Source organism: Topomyia yanbarensis, chromosome 1 (genome assembly GCF_030247195.1).
Source record: "Topomyia yanbarensis strain Yona2022 chromosome 1, ASM3024719v1, whole genome shotgun sequence".
NCBI classification, from domain to species: domain Eukaryota; kingdom Metazoa; phylum Arthropoda; class Insecta; order Diptera; family Culicidae; genus Topomyia; species Topomyia yanbarensis.
Genome location: NC_080670.1, coordinates 80,390,399 through 80,409,461, shown reverse-complemented (window position 1 = coordinate 80,409,461; position 19,063 = coordinate 80,390,399). Strand labels below are relative to the sequence as shown.

The following is a 19,063-nucleotide window of genomic DNA, read 5'->3' as shown; positions in this document are numbered from 1 at the left end:
TGAATCTAACTTTTTGAATTCCTAAATAATTTAATTTATGGATTTTTGAATATTTGATATTTTTATCTATTGATTTTTTATTTATTGATCCTTTGAACTTTAGCTTTTATGAATTTTTGGGTTTTTGTATTTTTGTTTATTTGAAATTTTGTGTTTTATAGTTTTATAGTTTTGTGATTTTGTGTTTTTATATTCTTGTGTTTTTGTATCTTTGTGTTCTTGTATTTTTGGGTTTCAGTATGTTGAATTTTTCTATTCTTGTATTTTTGTATTTTTTAAGTTTTGTATTTTCGTATTCGTAGTTTTGTATTTTAGTATATTCGTATTTTGGTATTTTGCTATTTTTGTATTATTAAATTGATGTATTGTTGGATTGTTGTATTTCTGTATTTGAGCATTTTTGCATTATTTTATTCTTGGATTTTTAGCATTTTTGTGTTGTTGTAATCTTGTATTTTTGCATTATTGAATTTTTGTATTTTCATATTTTCGTATTTTTGCATTTCGTTTTTTTTGTGTTTCAGTATTTTTGTATTCTGGTATTTTTGCATTTTTAGTAATATCGTATTTTTGTATTTTCGTATATTTGCATTTTCGTTTTTTTACTCTTGTTTTTTTGTATTTTGGTATTTTTGTGATTTAGAGTTTGCATATTTTTGTGATTTTGTATCTTTGTGTTTTTGTATGTGTTCTATTATTGCATTCTAGTATTTTTGCAATTTCTTATTTTTGTATTTTAAAATTTTTGTATTTGCCTATTTTAGCACTTTCGTATTTTTACATATTTGTATTTTTGTATTGTTGGATTGTTGTATTTCTGTATTTGAGTATTTTTGTATTCTTGTATTTTTAGTATTTTAGTTTTTTGTAGCATTGAATTTTTTGTATTTTTATGCTCTTGTATTTTTGGATTTTGGTATTTTTGTGTTCTCGTATTTTTACATTATTGTGTTTTTGTATAGTTGTGTTTTTGCATTTTTTGTATTCTAGTATTCCTGTATTTTTGAATCTTTGTATTGTGCGTTTAATCTCTTTCTGAACACGGACGGTTAAAGTATTCGTTCGGTCGAGTACTCGCGAGAATAGTCGCTGACACTTCATTGTCAACCAGTTTGTCAAAAATTAATCGAGTCATTCACTCTCTGTGAATTGCACACAGATATAATGCATAAAGGCGTGGAATGAGTATGTTATCCTTCAGCTAACTTAACCTCAACCCCCAAGGTCCAACAACATTTAACCTCAACTGTCGCACTAACACAACCACGCATGAATTAGACTATACGAAATGAATGAAACAGCCGCCAGTGAGTGATGATTGTTTTGGTTTGACTTCTACCGCACGGGGGTGACAATACCGGCAATTATGAGAAGCATTATCAATAAATGCATTATTCTAGGAAACAAATTATGTTCACATTAAATTTCATTGTAAGCATTTTGAAAGTATTGCTTTTTCTACTGACATATATGTGAATTGTAATGATTCAATACCTCATACAGCGCGAAACAGCAGACACCTTTCACACATCCCCTGTATTCGAACGCTTACTTTCAGCCAAATACATATTTGCTTTCAGATTTCGAGTAAATACACAATATTTTCGTACTTCCGAATTTTTGTTTTTTTTTTATATTGTAGTATTTATCTATCTGTTGTATTTCTACATTTTCGTATTTTTGTGCTTTTGTATTTTTGTGTTTCAGTATTTTTGTATTATGGTATTTTTGAGTTTTTCTATTTTTTTTTATATTTTTGTATGGGTTTTTGTATTTCTGTATTGTTTCATTTTTGAATTTTAGTAATTTTGTATTGTTGGATTGTTGTATATCTGTATTTCAATAATTTTGTATTTTTAACATTTTTGTACTTTTGTATCCCTGTATTTTTATATTTTTTGTGTTTATGGATTCTTGTATTTTTGAAATTTTTATGTTTTTACAATTTTAGTATTTCTGTATTATAGTATGTTTGCATTATTGTGTTTTTGAATTTCTGGATTTATATATTTTGTTTTTTTTTCTGAAATTTGAATTTTTGAACTTAAGAATTTTTCAATATCGGATTTTTATAAATTTTCGAGGTTTTTAATTTTAAACATTAGAATTTTTGAATGGTTGAATTTTCGAAATATTGAATTTTTGGTTATTGAAATTTCTAAAATTTTCATCTTCTTGAATTTTTGAATCTTTGACTTTTTGAACTTTTAAATACTCGAATTTATGATTTTTTCAATTTCTGAATATTTAGTATTCTGTTATCTTGAATTTTTAATTTATTGATCCTTTGAATTTTTGCATTTATATATTTTTGTATTTTGTTTTTGTTGTATTTTTGTGTTTTTTACAATTTTACAATAAAATTTTTGTGTTGTTGCGTTGAATTGCAGAAGTTTTTAAGAGTTAAGTTGAATTGCAGAAGTTTAGAATACACGAATTTTTTAATTGTTGAATTCTTGATATTTTTTAATATTTGAATGTTTGAATTTGAATTTCTGAATTACAGAATTTTTGAATTCTTTGCTCTTCGAATTTTGGAATTTTTAATAATTGATTATTGGAGTTTAAAACCAGAATTTTCAAATTTTTGCATGTTTTAATCATTAATTTTTTCGAGTTTTTGAATTTCTGAACCTTTAAATTACCGGATCTTTGAATTTTTTATTACTTTTTCAATTTTTGGATTTTAAAAATCTTCGAATTCTTGAATTTTCGAATTTCTGAATTTTTGATGTCTTCAATTTTTGATCTTTTGAATTTGAGAATTTTATGCTACGAGGGGTTTTCATTTTTTTGTATTTTTAGTGCTTTTGAATTTTAGTAATTCTGTATTTTTAATTTTTTCTTTTTGTATTTGTATTTTTATTGTGGTTGTATTAATTTGATTTAGAATTTTTGCATCTTTGTATTTTAGAACTATTGAATTTGTAATACTTGAATTGCATTACATGAATTTTTGTATCTTTGTGTTCCTGAATTTTTGGGTCTTACTTTTTGAACATTTCAATTTTTGAAGTTTATAATTTTTAACATTTGAATTCTTCAACTTTCCTGAATTTTTGAAGATTTGATTTTTTAATTTTAGACTTTTTTAATTATAACATTGTTTAATTTTGGAATATTCATTTTTTTTTTAATTTTTGTGGATGTTTGTTGTTGTTATTGGAATTCTCTAATCTCAAAATTTTTAAATTTTTGATTACAGATATCTTGAATTTTAGATATTTTTAGCAAGCAATTTATATATTTTTGTTACATCTGTCATTTATTTTCAAAAAACTATAAATTTTTCGCTCTCAACGTCTTGTATTTCTGATTTTTATAATGTACATAATTTATCCTGTTTTAGAATTTCGTTGAGTTTTTGAATTTACAAATTATTGAATTTATCATTCCTCAGTTGTGCTTAATAACACTAGTAACAGTGACGTAGTGCTCTGCCAGTTATGTTATGCAGCAAAGCTAGCGTTGTGTGGCTGGACCACAAAGTCGCAGCGAAGGATACCAAGCTGCACAAAGCCGCTGACGGTCCACCTGAAGAGGTGTTATCAAACCCGCCGGCGGATGTGCAAACCAACCTGTGATTCACTTATTTGTCCGATTTACTCCACAGTTTATAGAGAACAATTTCGCAAAGAGTGAAGTCAAAAAAGTCTACCTATCGTGCACAATTGGAATCCGTCTTTGTAGCAATTTTGCTCGATAAGTAGACTTTTTTGGTTTCACTCTCTGCACACCCTTTGCGCCCCTTTATACCCACTAAGACGTCCAAAAAATTGTTGCAAAACCGTTCAACACGGGTCCAACGATGGACGTTTGTTGAACGGTTATTTGGACGTTGTACAAATTGGTCCAACGAACGTCCTTTATTGGACGATTTTGAAACCAACCGTTCTTAGAGGGTACTAACGCCTTCGGTTTAGGGCATGTTCAGGAGTGTTTCATTTCTAGATTCATAATTTTGACAGTTCTATAATATAAAACTGAAAATTTCAAAACTAGAACTTGCTGTCCTCAGCAGCAGTTTTCGCGGGTGTTCCATTCAGCTTAAAATTTATGTCTCGCGATGCCTTTAGCGTTGCTGCATTCAAATTTATTTTTCCCCGGTCTATCGGGTCTAAGTGTCTGTGCTGAGTACTCTCCATGTATTTAAAACACAGCTCTAAACGTGTTTTAAAATCAGCAAAAAATAGAACGCCGTCGTATAACAGTTTTAAATTTTAAAACAAAACTGTTCCAAATAATAAAACAAAACGCTCTGCTGGGGATGTGAGTGTTTCAGTTCCAGTTCTATTTTGAAATTCCTATACAAAATAAAACGCTCCTGAACATGTCCTTACTCAAATATACTCAGTCAAACCGATTCCGAAACCGGTTCGGTATCTTGAATGAATTCAATAAGGACTTAGCTCAAATGCAATAACCTATTCTGACTCAGTAGGTTTCGGAATCGGTTGTTGCCTTTCAACTGGATTCCATATTGAATTCATTCAGGATTCCGAATCAAATTGCGAATGGTTTGACCAGGTACCGGGTAAGCCGACTGAGTGGTATCGATTTGATCTGCAGTAACTTGGTATCCAGGTATCCACAAAAACGCACTGTGATTGTGCCTAAGCATATCATTTATACAAAATATCAAAGTACTACATCCGTAGCAACGTTACATTGCATTTATGTGCGTTATCCATCTTCACTGCCGCTTAGTCGGCTTTAAACTAGCCATAACCCATGTTTGAGTAAACCAGATGAACGAGTGGATCACAGATTTGATTGCACTTCCGACGGATGATTTACAAACACGTTCTCCAGCGGAAACTTGGCCTCAGCTGTGTGGCCAAGCTGCATCACACTAACTTTGCTGCATAACATCACTTGGCAGAGCATTGTATAACTGTTACTAATGTTAATAAGTACAACTGAAAAATCAAACAATTAAACAACTAGAAAATTCAAATACTGCAGTCCAAAATTCCGAAACAAATTATGCAGAAATTATCCACACAAATCCAGAAATACGAAACTTTAAGAACATTTTTTTCAGATTAACTAATATTAAATGTACTTTGTAAAACATTTTCAATTTTTCCTGAATAATATTTCTAAATCGATGAAAGGAGTATGAGCTGTCATTAAACGTCAAATTTTGACGTTTACAGACAGCTCATACTCCTTTCATCGATTTAGAACAACTTTGAATTATTTGTTACTCTATGGGAGGCGGGATGCCCCACCCGAAGGTACCATCCGCCGGCAGGCATGCTGGCGACCGGATGGCGTGCGAACGGCAGGCAAAAGGCATGCGAATGGCGGGGCTAATATTCATAGCAAAGAACGCAGCCATCCGCCTGGTTGTTGCATCTGAGCCTGCATTTCGTTCGCCCGTCACTTGTCGGCATGAATTGAGGCGATCGGTGTTGGCAGGTGGGGCATCTCGCCTCCGGTTAGGTATCCATCTGCCGTGGTAATGTGGGAGTCGCGTCAGATTTTGAACATTAACAATCCATTAGACGTTTGTTTGACAATTCAGTGGGTTGGGTTCGGTGGGTTCTGTCAACAAGTCAAGAGTACTTATTCAAAAGGTCCTAAGTGACATTGAGCTCGAACTGCGAAAAACGAGGCTGAAGTTTCATGGACCTAAAACAAATCCCTATTAGAGAACAACTATGTGTTTTGATGAAACAATTATGCCAATATAGTCTATGGACTATGCTCCTTAGGTAAATAATACTAAAAACATGAAATGTTTAGTGCTGATGTAGTTTTTAAGCGCTTTAAAATGATGCGTCCTTTTGAAAATTATAGGACCTTTCACATAGGTCTTTTTTTCGGGCCTAAGAATCATACGACGCTGCACATAAGGCTTTTTTCAGCAAAGGTAGCTATTACGACAAATATTGAATATCTTCAAAGTTTTCGATAAAATGAGCACCGGAATACGAATGTTCTTCATTACTATGGTAAATAGTTGCACTGGATTTAACAGAAGTCTTGCAGAAAAAAATGCGGGAAACTTTAGTTTATATTAACAAACCATTGGCTGGAAGTGGTTAAACGAATGCCATGTTACTTTAGAATAACTAAGCTTTCCAATTACCATTTAATTTATTATACTTTCTAAATTCAACTTTGAAAATAAGTCGCATGAACAGAAGAAAATAATTTCTTTTATTTTGATGCTTAGGACGTTTTTACTAGGAGGTACCTAGTGCAGTGGGAAAAACATCCCACTGAGACGTCCAAAACATTGTTTCAAAATCGTTCAACACGGGTTCAATGATGGACGTTTGTTGAACGGTTATTTGGACGTTGTCCAAATCGGTCCAACGAACGTCCTTCATTGGACGATTTTGAAACCAACCGTTCTTAGAGGGATAGAATGAAATGAATCATGCGTCGTTTTGCATGGCGCCTACCCAGTTAAACTCATTCCGGAACCGGTTCGGATTTCTGAATGGAGTCATTATGGATTCCAAATCAAATGCAATAACCGATTCCGACTCAGAATCGGTTGTTGCATTTGATTTGGAATCCATACTGACTCCATTCAGGATTCCGAATCAAATTCCGAATGGTTTGACCGGGTATGAGCAGTTGCAGAGGTTTTGAAATGTTTCACGCATAGGTCCTTTCAATTTAAAAGGTCTCAAGTGCAAAATTTCAAAATATGATCGTGAAAACTTTGCGACTTTTTATATAATGCTTGTTATTTTGATAAATACTGGGTATAATGAATCCTGGTTTTCGGTATTCGTTAGCTATGTTGTAATCACGTGCTGCGCTGCAAATAACTCAGTTTGTTTACATTTGTCATTAAGGACCATTTGAATCAGCACTCTTGAAGTATACTCCTGCAAACAGAAAAACTCGTCCGACAAACAACTTTGTTAGTCCGATTCGTTTGATGTTGGATCGAATCAACGATATTGTCGGACGTCGCACCCCTCGGAGTAACGTCAAAATAAGTAAAGAAGAAATAATCAGCTGATCAGAAACGTCTTATGGATTGCCTAATAGCTTCCATCATACTTAATAGAATGATTTAAGGTTTAAGGCATTTTATCGAAAATATGTTCCGCAATGTAGTATTAAAATTTGGAGTGTGTATAACATACATTAATACCGAAATACTGTGTTTTAAAAAATCTTTCAAAAACTACCGAAAATGGTGAAAATTTTCAGCTCATCTCGGCCAGAACCATCAATATGGTGCAGCAACCGAACACTTAAACGATGAAAAGTTTTAAATATAGGTCCGCTACAGATTTGTTTCTATCAACATTCGTATTTGATTGCTTGACGCGAACGGATGGCTGTACAATGCCGAGAAATATTTGTGAGCTGTACACGACTGGTGGATGAATCAGTTTGTGTTGAAACGTGCTACTAGCAGAAGCCAGCATTTTCATTTCTAATGGATGTAAGATAGCATACACACACGAAAAAAATCAATTTCAAATCATCTGACTGAAGCTCGTTCCTGATTAGTTCCCGATAATTTCATGAACCAAGCCGAAAATCTGATCAGAAAGAATTGTCATTTCAGTCGGTTTCAGCAAGTCCACTTGTCAGATGTCAACACCGGGAGAGAAGGTGATTATTTGGATTCATCTCCGTGGATTAATTTGTGCGACTCCGTGTTAAAAAGCAGGAACAATTGGAACAAAAATTTCCCACCCGGAGAATATTTTCTTCGGCAAACAAATTAGCCCTTTTCAGCGCTATCATTCCCTTTGAAAGAATTAAATTTGAAAATCTTTTCTTTTGCCAACTATTAATGTGATTACGACTAACGTTTCAAAATAGAAGCCCAAAAAACCGAAGATCGCGTTTTGAAAGTTTGTAGCTTTCATTGTACTTAACAAAAATACACAATGTTTAAACCAATCAGTCAGAAAAATAATCAGGAATCTTGTATAAGATTTGAACGTATGTATAACTTGCATAAATAAAGAAAAAATTAAAGGGTTGTGTACAAGACACGACCACGATGACATTAAAAATGCGACCATTTTTTGAGCCAGCCATATTATCCCTTGATACATCCTTTAATGCCATCGACTTATTTAGGACTACACACAAAAGGTAACAAATCGTATCCTCCACGGAATCTACTACACTTTGGATTATTTCCCAACAAATCGCGCAAAAATCATCTGTTTGTTCCGTACAGCACCGTGCAAATAATTGACGTTGGAAAACAAATCGGCAACTTCAGTTGCCAAAGAAACGATCGAAGCATTTTTCCGTCAATGTCACTTTTCCGATCCAAATTTTTGTAGGTATTTTCTTGCTTCCGTCCAATTGGTCAGTTTATTTGTTTTATCGCAGATTTTTCGGATATAATTATAGAAAATAACAAACCCGATAAAAGGGAAGTTATTTTCCAAAGCACGAAATGGAAATTTCATTTATAATTCTGAGATCGATTTTGTGGTCCTAATAAGGACCGTTTGCTGTGAATATTATATCGCCGGTTCCTTGCAAAAACAATGCGACTTCTGTACACGTCTAGCGATGGAGGCAATTTTGAGAGCTGTTACTTATTGGTTTCGTAACGTTTACTTGTAGTGGTGGGGCCACACTGTACTCACCAGCTATTAGGGTCGTTTCACGGTTGTCTCCTGGAGAAATTCACACTGGCGGACTTTTCTTCCCACACTATGGTCACTGAGCGAATCGTAATATCAAGCGGAAACAAGTACCAAAAAGGACTACACTATAAACAGAATGGACGACACAGCTTGTATATACACTATTTTATTAATTTTTAAATTTCAAGCAAAAGCCAGAATGGCTACAAAAAACAAAATAATTTTACTTGCACTTTTATTCCGCAAAAAACCTTCTTCTTTCGATACCGTTGCGGCCGTGATGACGTTGGTCGACTTGCAGCTGGCTGGATGCGGGGCGGGCTTCGATGTTGATGCAGGAACTGACGGACGATGGCGACGGGGGACTCCAGATGAAGCAGCAACTCGGCCTATTTGTAGCGGAGGCCTGCGTTTCACTATTGGGCCCGGAGAGTGGTACAATGCGCACTTTATCTTCAACACGAGTGTCTAACACTAAGTCGAGTGGGATTTACAACGTTTTCGGTCTAGTAGAGCCTACCCTCCGGTAACTTGGGTACTGGCATCTACAATGGCGTAAATGACTTGCCAATCACAGACCGTTCTTGCACTCGCGTCGTACTAGTACGTTCACTACACGGAAACCGGTAATCACACTGATCCCACTCGACTAACCGGACAGAACCCTAACGTTCGTGTGGCGGTTCTGAACGGCAAAAACAAGATCCCACGGATCTGCTTATAACACTGCACTTTTTTACGTTGGAAACGAGCGGTCACTTAATGACGGTGACAATCGCTGAACTATTAGAGACCGCATTACTTTTTCGCGGTAGATTTTATCCTTGCCCTGTCCGTTTTCCAAAATATACCCACCGCGCCTCCTCGCATCCCACCCCGCATTTGATGACGGTGATGATGAGATGACAGGACGATGACGGTTGACATTTACAAAAATTTTATCGTTTTGGTTGGTGTCACGAAATATTTTTAGTACAAAAGCTATCAAGAATATTTAATGTGCGGTACTTGTTTCCTTGATTTTTTTTAAATATTGAACAATTATAACAAAAAAATATAGTAACAAAATGAATAATAAACAAGCAAAATAAATAACAAATATAAATAAATAAATAAGAAAATAAATAAATATATGAATAAATAAGTATATAAATAAATAGATATAAAAATAAATAAATAGACAAAAAATAAATAAATCTCTGAACAAAAAAATAACAAAACCTACGTTTGACACCAACCTGGGCTATTAAGCAGAACTTAAACGCGACTCAAACATGCAAGCACGGAGTAGTAACGGTTTGACGTTTAAATTCTACTTAGACATTTACGAACAATAATTTCAAAGTATAAACAAAGAACAGGCGTCGTCAAATACACGGGATAGACCGTACACTGTTATTTATTTATGCGACAAAAAAAATAACAATATTTACAAATATATACAAGCTGGGCTCAGTGACCAAAGCGACGATATTGTGACCTAAGAAATCACAGGTCACAATTTTCCCCGACTCGGGTAAAAAAAACCCAAATGGTTTTTTTTTTGAATGAATGCCGACTTCAAACGCGACTACTTCTTCCCGAGTGCCAGTTTTAATTCCGTGGAATGGTTTTTCCAAAGGCCAGAGGAATCTGTCCCACGAAATTACGTGACTCTGAGGAAGTGAGCCTGTCCGTTTTTAGTCTCGCGCACTCACCGATGTATCTGTCACAATCAGGAACGATTCAATCCATCCATCAATCCCAAAACAACTGTGAAAGTTTCACTATCGAAATTGCCTATAATGCGTCAGAATAAAAGCCGTTGCTGCATTGGCTGAGTAGAATTATTGATCGGATACGCTTTAAATTGCGGAAAATTACCAGAAAGAAATCAGACGGAATTTGACTTTTCGTTCTGCTACCATTACCGTCACAAGGGCTATCCTTGGACGAAACATCTAACACTACCGCTTACATACCGCACACACTCACTCAGAATTCAATTTGCTAGCCTTTCATTCCTCTTCATTTACACGCACATTCATGCCATAAATAACACTAAACACTAACTTTTAATTATGCTAGGGGCCCCTAAATTTAAATTTGTGCTTTACCGGACTCATTTTCAAGAGTCGGAAAGACTATTACTTTTGTGAAATGGTTAACTCATTAGGGGCCCTTACACGCGCAATAAAAGTGTCATTACTAAGTAGTGTCATTACTAGAATTGTATGGGAATTCCGTCATTACTCACCTTACACAATCATTAAAAGTGACATTACTGCTCAGTAATGACATTACTAGCGCCTCGTGTAAGGGGCCCTATTGCGAACTTCTTTTACTCTCTCGACACGCGGGAGAAAACTAGATGAAGTTACGCAGAATTAACCCATTCACGCTTAGAGTGTAAAGTCGACTTAAAACTGGCGGCGGGCAAAGGTAACCCCGTCGTAACCCAGCACAACCCTGTCGTCAGATTGTCTATTATCCGATCTGTCACAGCTACTCATACTCAGCTGACTAATGTTGATTGTTTATGTAGTGATGGAAAATAGGATGATTCGTGATGTTGGTAAGTATTTTTGGTTGCTAATTATGTTTTTTTTTTGTTTTAGATTGAACGTCGAAGTTTGCACCGTTATCTTTGAGATCGGTGGAGGATACCGGAGGACTCTGAGTGTTGGGAGATACACTCAAAAAAAAGTAAACGTTATGCCTATTGATTTTACACATAGATTTTTGCAATTAACGGAGGCATATAGACACTATTTGCTGGCACATAAACCTAATGTGTGTATTCACAAGAAATATTAATCTTACATTCACATTTCATAACTATTAGGCACATAAAACCCCATTCTATAATAATATGCACATATAACTTATGTGTGTGCATACATAGTTTATACAGTTGACACATAGAAGGTATGTGTGCGCGTGATAACAATAGCATTTCTTCTTCATATGAATTTTAAGCGGTTTGAAGCAAATAGAATTAACGTTTGGATTTCTTTCAGTGTAGTGCAGCTGCCTTTTCGTTTTATTTGGACGTGCGAATAAATTAGTGTTTCAGTTTTCTTTTTTTTATTTATTTATTGTTTATTATTAATCGTACGATAGCCTGTCAGTTTAGTACAATAAATCAGGTCAAGGAATTGATTTTTTTTGATACTTTTTTCCCGAAATCGTACAGCTGCAATGCGGAAATGATGCTAACCAGGTTTTAGATGGGCAGCCGGCCAAATCCCTAAACTTTTGCCCTTCAAATCCTCCAGCTCATAGGAGGACGACCCAATTATTGCCTTGATGCGGCATGGGAGAAATTGTTGGCCGTACTTGGCATTGTAATTCTGGGCCGCACTTGACGGTTTCATATTTCTCCGATACACCAACTGGCCGTCTACAAACGACTTGGAAAAATTTCTGTGACGTAAGTTATAGCGATGTTGGGAAGCATTGTGAGCTTTCACCAGATTTTTGCGGACAAGGTCGTAGATTCGCTCAAACATTTTCGATCGTCGTTCTTCCATCTCTTCCGAAGTCAGCTTTACATCGAGACGGGTGAGTAAATGATCGGTGCCAACTTCAGAGTACTCGTGACCGTGATTAATGAAGTATGGTGTGAATCCAGTCGACGAGTGAACACTGATATTCAAAACCATCTCGATCTCCGACACACGAGTGTCCCAAAGGCGTTGGTCCTCCCTCACGTATGTCCTGACAGCAGCATTGATAGTTCGATTGACTCTTTCGACCGGGTTTGCCTGTGAGTGATATCGTGAGTTGAGCCAGTGGGCAACTTTGAAACGATCCAACAGCTCCTTGAACTCTTTGGAAATGAAACTGCTTCCGTTGTCAGTGATTATCACTTCAGGAACCGAGTTTCTCAGGAACCATTGGTCTTTCAAAATCGCACACATGGGGGCACTACTGACATTCCTCACAGGCTGAACCATTACCCATTTCGAAAAGTAGTCACAAACTACCAAAATGTGCTGACTACCTCGACGAGTGCGAGGGAGAGGGCCAATGAAATCCGCTGATACGATCTGCCAAGGGCGGGTGGCAATTTTCATGGTTCTCATGGCAGGTGCAAAAGGGACGGAAGAAGCTTTGACTTCCTTGCACATTCCACACTGTTGAACGTACCGCCGTATTTCAACTGCCATCTTAGGCCAGTAGAATCTTTGACGGATCCGTGCAAGGGTTTTGTCGTAGCCTGGATGAAAGCAATCGTCGTGGTACTGTCGAAGAATATTTGGAGCTTCGGTGGGCGGGGGAATCATTTTCCACTCGAAGCGAGTATCACAGGGATTATCGTTCACGGTGATAAACTTAAAGAGTTTACCATCGTCGATCTTGAAGTCTACAAAATCATCGGGCCGGCGAGCCCCTTTGTCGGACATTGACGCGTACCACGACGATTCTTGAACAGCTGCGATGCTTCGCGAGAGGGCGTCCGGAACCACGTTCTCCTTGCCCTTGCGATGCTTGACGGTTATATCGAATTGCTGCAGATTCAACGCCCATCGGCTGCATCGTGACCCGACCTTCCATTTTGTACTGAGTATATGGGTCAGCGCGGAAGAATCGGTTATTAGGGTGAAATGGTAACCCTCAATATACCCACGGAATGCATCGATGGCGAGAATGGCTGCAAGCGCTTCCTTTTCTGCAGCATGGTAGATCTTCTGGGGCGTTGTCAGTTTATGGGAGTAGAATGAAATGACCCGCTCTACCCCATCCTGTTCTTGTGTGAGAACCCCAGCATCCGTTTGGATACAGAACTCCTTGCTGAAATCAGGACTGCCCAAGACTGGTGAAGATATCAGCCGCTCTTTGATTTCGCAAAATGCCTGTTCGGCGTCATCGTTCCTACGGATGGTTTTCGTTTTGCTTTGCAGAAGGTTTGTGAGTGCAGCGGTCACCCCGCTGAAGTCTAAGATGAAGCGCCGATAGTAATTCGCCATTCCTAGGAATCTCCTTAGTTTTGTTACGGTATTGGGCCGTTCGTATTCGACAATAGGACGAACTTTTTCCGGGTTGGCTCGAAGACCGTCTGTATTAAGGAGATATCCCAGGAAGGGAATCTCAGACACTCCAAACTTAGACTTTTCGAGGTTTATGCTTAGGTTTGCTTCCCTTAAGCGACGTGCAATCTCCACTAGAAGGCGTTCATGGTGTTCGAATGTCTCCGTCACCACAACAATGTCGTCGAGATAGACGAAGACGTACGGTTCAAGCATCCCGTGGCCCAGGACATTGTCCATCAGTCGTGCTAACGTAGCAGGACTGTTGATCAACCCAAAAGGCATCCGTGTGTACTGGAATAGCCGTGTACTTCCGCGATTCTTGGTCCAATGGAACCTGGAGAAATGCTTCAGACAGGTCTATCGTGGACAGGTATTTAGCCTTGGGAAGTTGACCTAAAATTCGACCGGGATGAGGCAACGGATAAGCATCCCGAACAGTCCGCTCGTTAATCTTGCGCGGGTCCAAACAGAGCCGAACTTTGTTGGGCTTGATGACGGGCACACAGTTAAGCGACCAATCCGAGTTGCTCCGTTCCAAAATCCCTAAACCCAACAGTCGTTGCAGCTCGACGGCTACCAGATCCTGCGTCTTCGGAGACATCACGTATGGAAACTGGCGGACTGGTGGTTTATTTTTCCATTCCTCTCCCAACACGATGCGATGCGATGCTGGTCAGGGTCAATTTCCCTTCTTGAGCAGGAAGGAAAAGTTTTTTTATGTTTTCAATAACCATGATTTCATCGTCGGTGAGAATGTTTTCAGAACTAGGGTGTTTGGTGATAGATACCGATGCAGTGGACTCAATTCCTCCACAATTTTGCATTGCGGGCTGAATTTGGAATTTCCTCCAAAAGTCCATTCCGCAGATGCAATCTATGGACAGATTTGCAACTACCAAAGTAGGAACTATTTTTACACATCCTTGGAAGGCAGATGGAAGATGAGCCTGACCTTTAATTTGCAGTTCGTCTCCACTTGCAAACCGTAGAATCACGTTTTTGGAAGGGCGATGCAACTTTTTGAATTTTAATTTAGAGAAAAGAGATTCGCTGATAAGCGTGTGATTGCTACCGCTGTCCAAGAGAGCCCGTACCGGGTAACCGTAAATCTTTACGTGTGCGTACGGTCGGTTATCGTGGGGGACAGGGTAGGTAATTTGAAGAATTTCTGTAGATTCAGCGTAAATATCTCTGGTGGCCTGTACCCAGTAAGGTGGAGGCGTACGTTGAAGAAAACGGTCTTGACTTACGCGTTGGGTGTCTGCGAACGACGATTTTGGTTCGCGTTTGGTCCGTTTTTTAAACAAAACGGGCAATAGTTAGTCGAAAAACCGCGAAGACCGCACGTACTGCAAAATATGCCCCGGGGCTGTCTACACATCGCTACACGGAGAACCAAAATTCAGCTCAGAGGCAAAAACCTTAGTTGATTTTCTGAATTCTATTAGTTAATATTTAGGACAACTAAGACAATTCTCATTTTGCTGATTTTGATTAGTTGCTCTCGATCCTCCTGAATAGAGCTAAAAAGCTAGTTGAAATTTCTGATTTTTCTGTTGATTTGGCAAGAAAAAGATGCTGTCACTTTTAGCGGAGACACATTCTTCATCTTCTCAACTACAGTTATTGCTGAATTTAGTACTATTTCTTGTTGGTTTCAACCAATATATCCTCTACATTCAAAACTTTTTCGCTTTAAAATTAACTCTTTTTTAGTTGAATTTTTAATGCAAATCTATTAATTTTAGGGACTTGTTTTGTTCCATTTAGTTTTTTCTTCAGTTGATTTCAACAAATGTCACTTTTGAACTTAAGCCATTCTATTTTTAAATTTAAAATCTTTCTTAGTTAAATTTAGTATGTCAATATTTTGAATTTAAGGCAGCTTTTTTGAATGTAGCGTTTTTTTAATAAAACATATTTCTGCTTTTTAGACTTATAATTCAATAAAGATTTTATTCAGTTGATAATCAAATTTCCACTAAGAAAATCGTTTTCGAATTATTTGTTTTAAAATCAGTAGTTGTATTGTTTAAAATCAATAGTAAAAACATATACGACTAAAACAAAGCTGTTTATACCTATTAAACATACACTCGGTTTATTGTTCGCCTAGTTATCAATGAAATTGTGTAACATTCTGACTAATGAGAAGAATAAGGGCTCGTCTGCCATATACATAGTTGGTTTGAGTATGTATTGTTTATCCTCCGCACGAAACTATCTAAAATCATAAAACAGTTCAAATCCTTAATCGATAAAGTACCATGATATCGCTTATATTTAGTGCACATGGAGAACGAAAATTAGCATCAAAAGCGAAAACCTTAGATGATTTTTCGTTTTTAATTAGTTATTATTTAGGAAGGACAACTAAAAAAATCCTCAATTTGCTAATTTCAAAGAGCTATTTATGCTACATTTTTATAAATAACGGTTGAATAATAGATTATCATTCATGTTTATCTTGCTACTAACACCTTTCAGCATATATATAGCGAACGACTAAACCGTTGGTTATATCTTGGTGAAAAAACTGATTAAATGAGAACAACCGTGAACGGCCTCGTCAAAGATGTCATTGCTTAAATTAGCTAGATACACAATAGTTGCTATAGCCCGTCATGGTGTTATCTATGCTATTAACGGTGGATGTTATTTGTGTGGATTAGGTTCTAGTGCCTCACATCGCACTCAATCCGCTTATTCGAGAATTGAGAAAGCTTTGCTGCAAGAAATGGTCCGAGTTCTACAAAAACAACTTTTTTATACTGAGACGTTCGAGCTGTGAGCAGCAAGATTTTTTCGTAGAAATTCGAAAGAATATCAGGTATTCACCGGCTACAATGTATGTCACACCATACTTATCGTCGACCACTGAACCGAAACCGCCACTTGTACTAATACAATTGGGATGCTTTTTCAGATCCATCTTGGCCGTATGGTGTTATGGTGTTCCGACTGGTGGAAAGCCGCCATGATTCACTGAGTACCTCTTTCAGGAAGGGCGAATTCAGTTCCAGACACTTGGAAACCACGTACAAAAAGAACAGGTGTCGATCAATACGCATGCAGCACATTGCATCTTGGTAATCCAGCTGATGACAATCCTAAGCAATTGGGCGAATGACCATCTGGTTAAAGCCCCCATTAAACAAATTACAAGTACAATCCTAAGAAGCATTCAGTAGTTTGATTCGTTCTTGAGCCAGATATTGGAAGACAACGTCAATCCTACAAGTTTGCTGCTTGATATGGAAGAAGAACAGGTCATGGATGCTTCGTAGATTCGCGAAAACTTGCCAGCATCAAGATAGTTCAATCCTTTACCGTACGCACCATGGACAAAGATGCGCAGATCGACATCCTACGGAAATAATTTTTCTTTAGTACAATACGTTAAGCATAACGTGGAAAACAAATCTTACCCACATTACTATCCATATTAAATGCACGTTACCAGTTTTGGTGGTTCATACTCGGGAATCTGGTGTTTCCGTTTTCGTCATATTTGAACTGCGAGGAAAGTTACGTTCAAGTTAGCTGTTCTGCTGGTGCTGTCAACGTTTTAAAAATTATTATCTCTTTTTCCGCATGTGAATTAAAATTTTAACAATTTCATCTACTCACAACTATACTAAATTAACATGTGTATTGAGTAGTTGCACAGGGTTTCAATGATATTGATAGCACTTATCACTAATGGAAATTTTTACGTAAAATACAGCAGAACAAGGATGCCAATTTTTTTGAAAACTGTACACAGCCTATGTAAAAATCTGTGCAAATCTGTGTTAAGGTCAACGTTTAAATTTGGCTCAAAACAAGAAATGGGGACCTTTTATTAGTTTTTGCTCGGGGCAAAAATTAAGCGCGAGGTAAAAAATTGAGAAATCTGCGCATTAAAACGACAACTGGAAATCTATGCAGTTTTACAAATCTGTGCAGAACATTGAAAATGTGTGAAACACACATTAATCTGTGTATCTGGCATCCCTCCAGCAGAATTTGCTACATCCCAGTAAAGTTCAGCCGGAAATGAGCCGGAATTCCGGCTGGTTCCAGTTAGTATTCCGGCTCCAGTGACACAACCGATTCTAACTAGAATCGGTTGTGTCACTGGAGCCGGTGTACGAACTGGAACCAGCCGGAATTCCGGCTCATTTCCGGTTGAACTTTACTGGGATAGGTCTGTCACTTCAAGCTCAAATGTTTTAAAGGGCCTAACCAAAGAGAATAGGGGAAGAGACGAATAGTGTGAAGCCAAAAATACCTTATTGAGCAGACCAATCGTGCAATGTAAATAAACATTACTCATGCCTGAGTTGGAGGAGATAAGTATTGTACTTCTATCAAAAAAGAAATTTGAATTTTCGTCAGAATTTAGTTCAATCGTGATTGTAAGGTGCATTCTAGAGTATATGTATGAGTAAAAATAAGCTTTAGAATTATTTCATCTCTTTGTTTCGAAATGCACATCGTTTGATAAACAAATCCATCGATCGACATACGGTTTGTTTTCAAAATATAATAGGAGTCATTTAAAGTGCTGCCTGTAGAAGCGGTTGCCAAAATTCTAGTGTTGAAATCATCATAAAGGGAGTGTTGCCGTTTTGACTGATTTTCACTCTTCGTCTCTTTCACTATTCTCTTTGGGCCTAACAGCAAAATGTAAACAAATCGATTTTCGGTTTTCCATTCGGAACCAAAGATTATGTTTTAAATATAAAGACACGCAGAGAGAAGAACAGTAAACTTGGTTGCACTTTATACACACGGCCCTATTCTGCGCGGCGTGTGACGTGAGACGACTAATCTCACCTCACTCTACGTGACTTTTCTCACCCAATTCTGAAGAATCACTTCGGGTGACGTGAGACGCCCATTTAACCGCAATGGGGAATCTCACCTCACCCGAGTCGACTCTCAGAATCGGGTGAGAAAAGTCATATAAAGTGAGATGAATTTAGTCGTCTCACCATGCATGTAAACTGGCATCACGAAAGATCCCATAAGCTTTGTATGGGCAACCTCTTCCACTTCCCTTCACAAAACTATCATGCTCATGCGGCTGCACTTTTTGACAGTTCGAATGGCTGCATTTTTTGATACTTCGCTACTCTGTGTATGAAGTGTCTGTAGGCTGCAAGGCTTACCAAGTTTTTTTATCTGCTAGTTTTGGTAATCGGGAGTTTTGTGTAAACAGCAAGTAACTTATAGTTTTATGAATGCTTCATGAATTCTTTTTTTGAAATATTTCGCAAAATACACAATCATGCAACTTGGAAACGCCTTGATTTACGTTACATGTGTATGTACATGTTTTTCGTTGCCCAAGAGAGAATATTTTCGCGAGAATATATCGAGAATGCAGTTGGTGAAAAACAACAGTAATGCTGCACAGTTCGCTATTTTGCAGATATTACTCAAGATTAATATTTTTGAAGAGTGTCA

At 37.1% G+C, this 19,063-nt stretch overlaps 1 long non-coding RNA gene across 1 annotated transcript; it reads right to left on the bottom strand.

Moving 5' to 3' along the window:
• Nucleotides 1-15,685: 15,685 nt before the first annotated feature.
• Nucleotides 15,686-17,345, bottom strand: LOC131678017 (uncharacterized). Its single transcript, XR_009303537.1, has 3 exons — nt 17,240-17,345; nt 17,038-17,166; nt 15,686-16,976 (listed from the first exon to the last, which is right to left on the bottom strand). It is a non-coding gene; the product is annotated as an uncharacterized LOC131678017 (long non-coding RNA).
• Between the last annotated feature and the right edge of the window lie 1,718 nt (nt 17,346-19,063).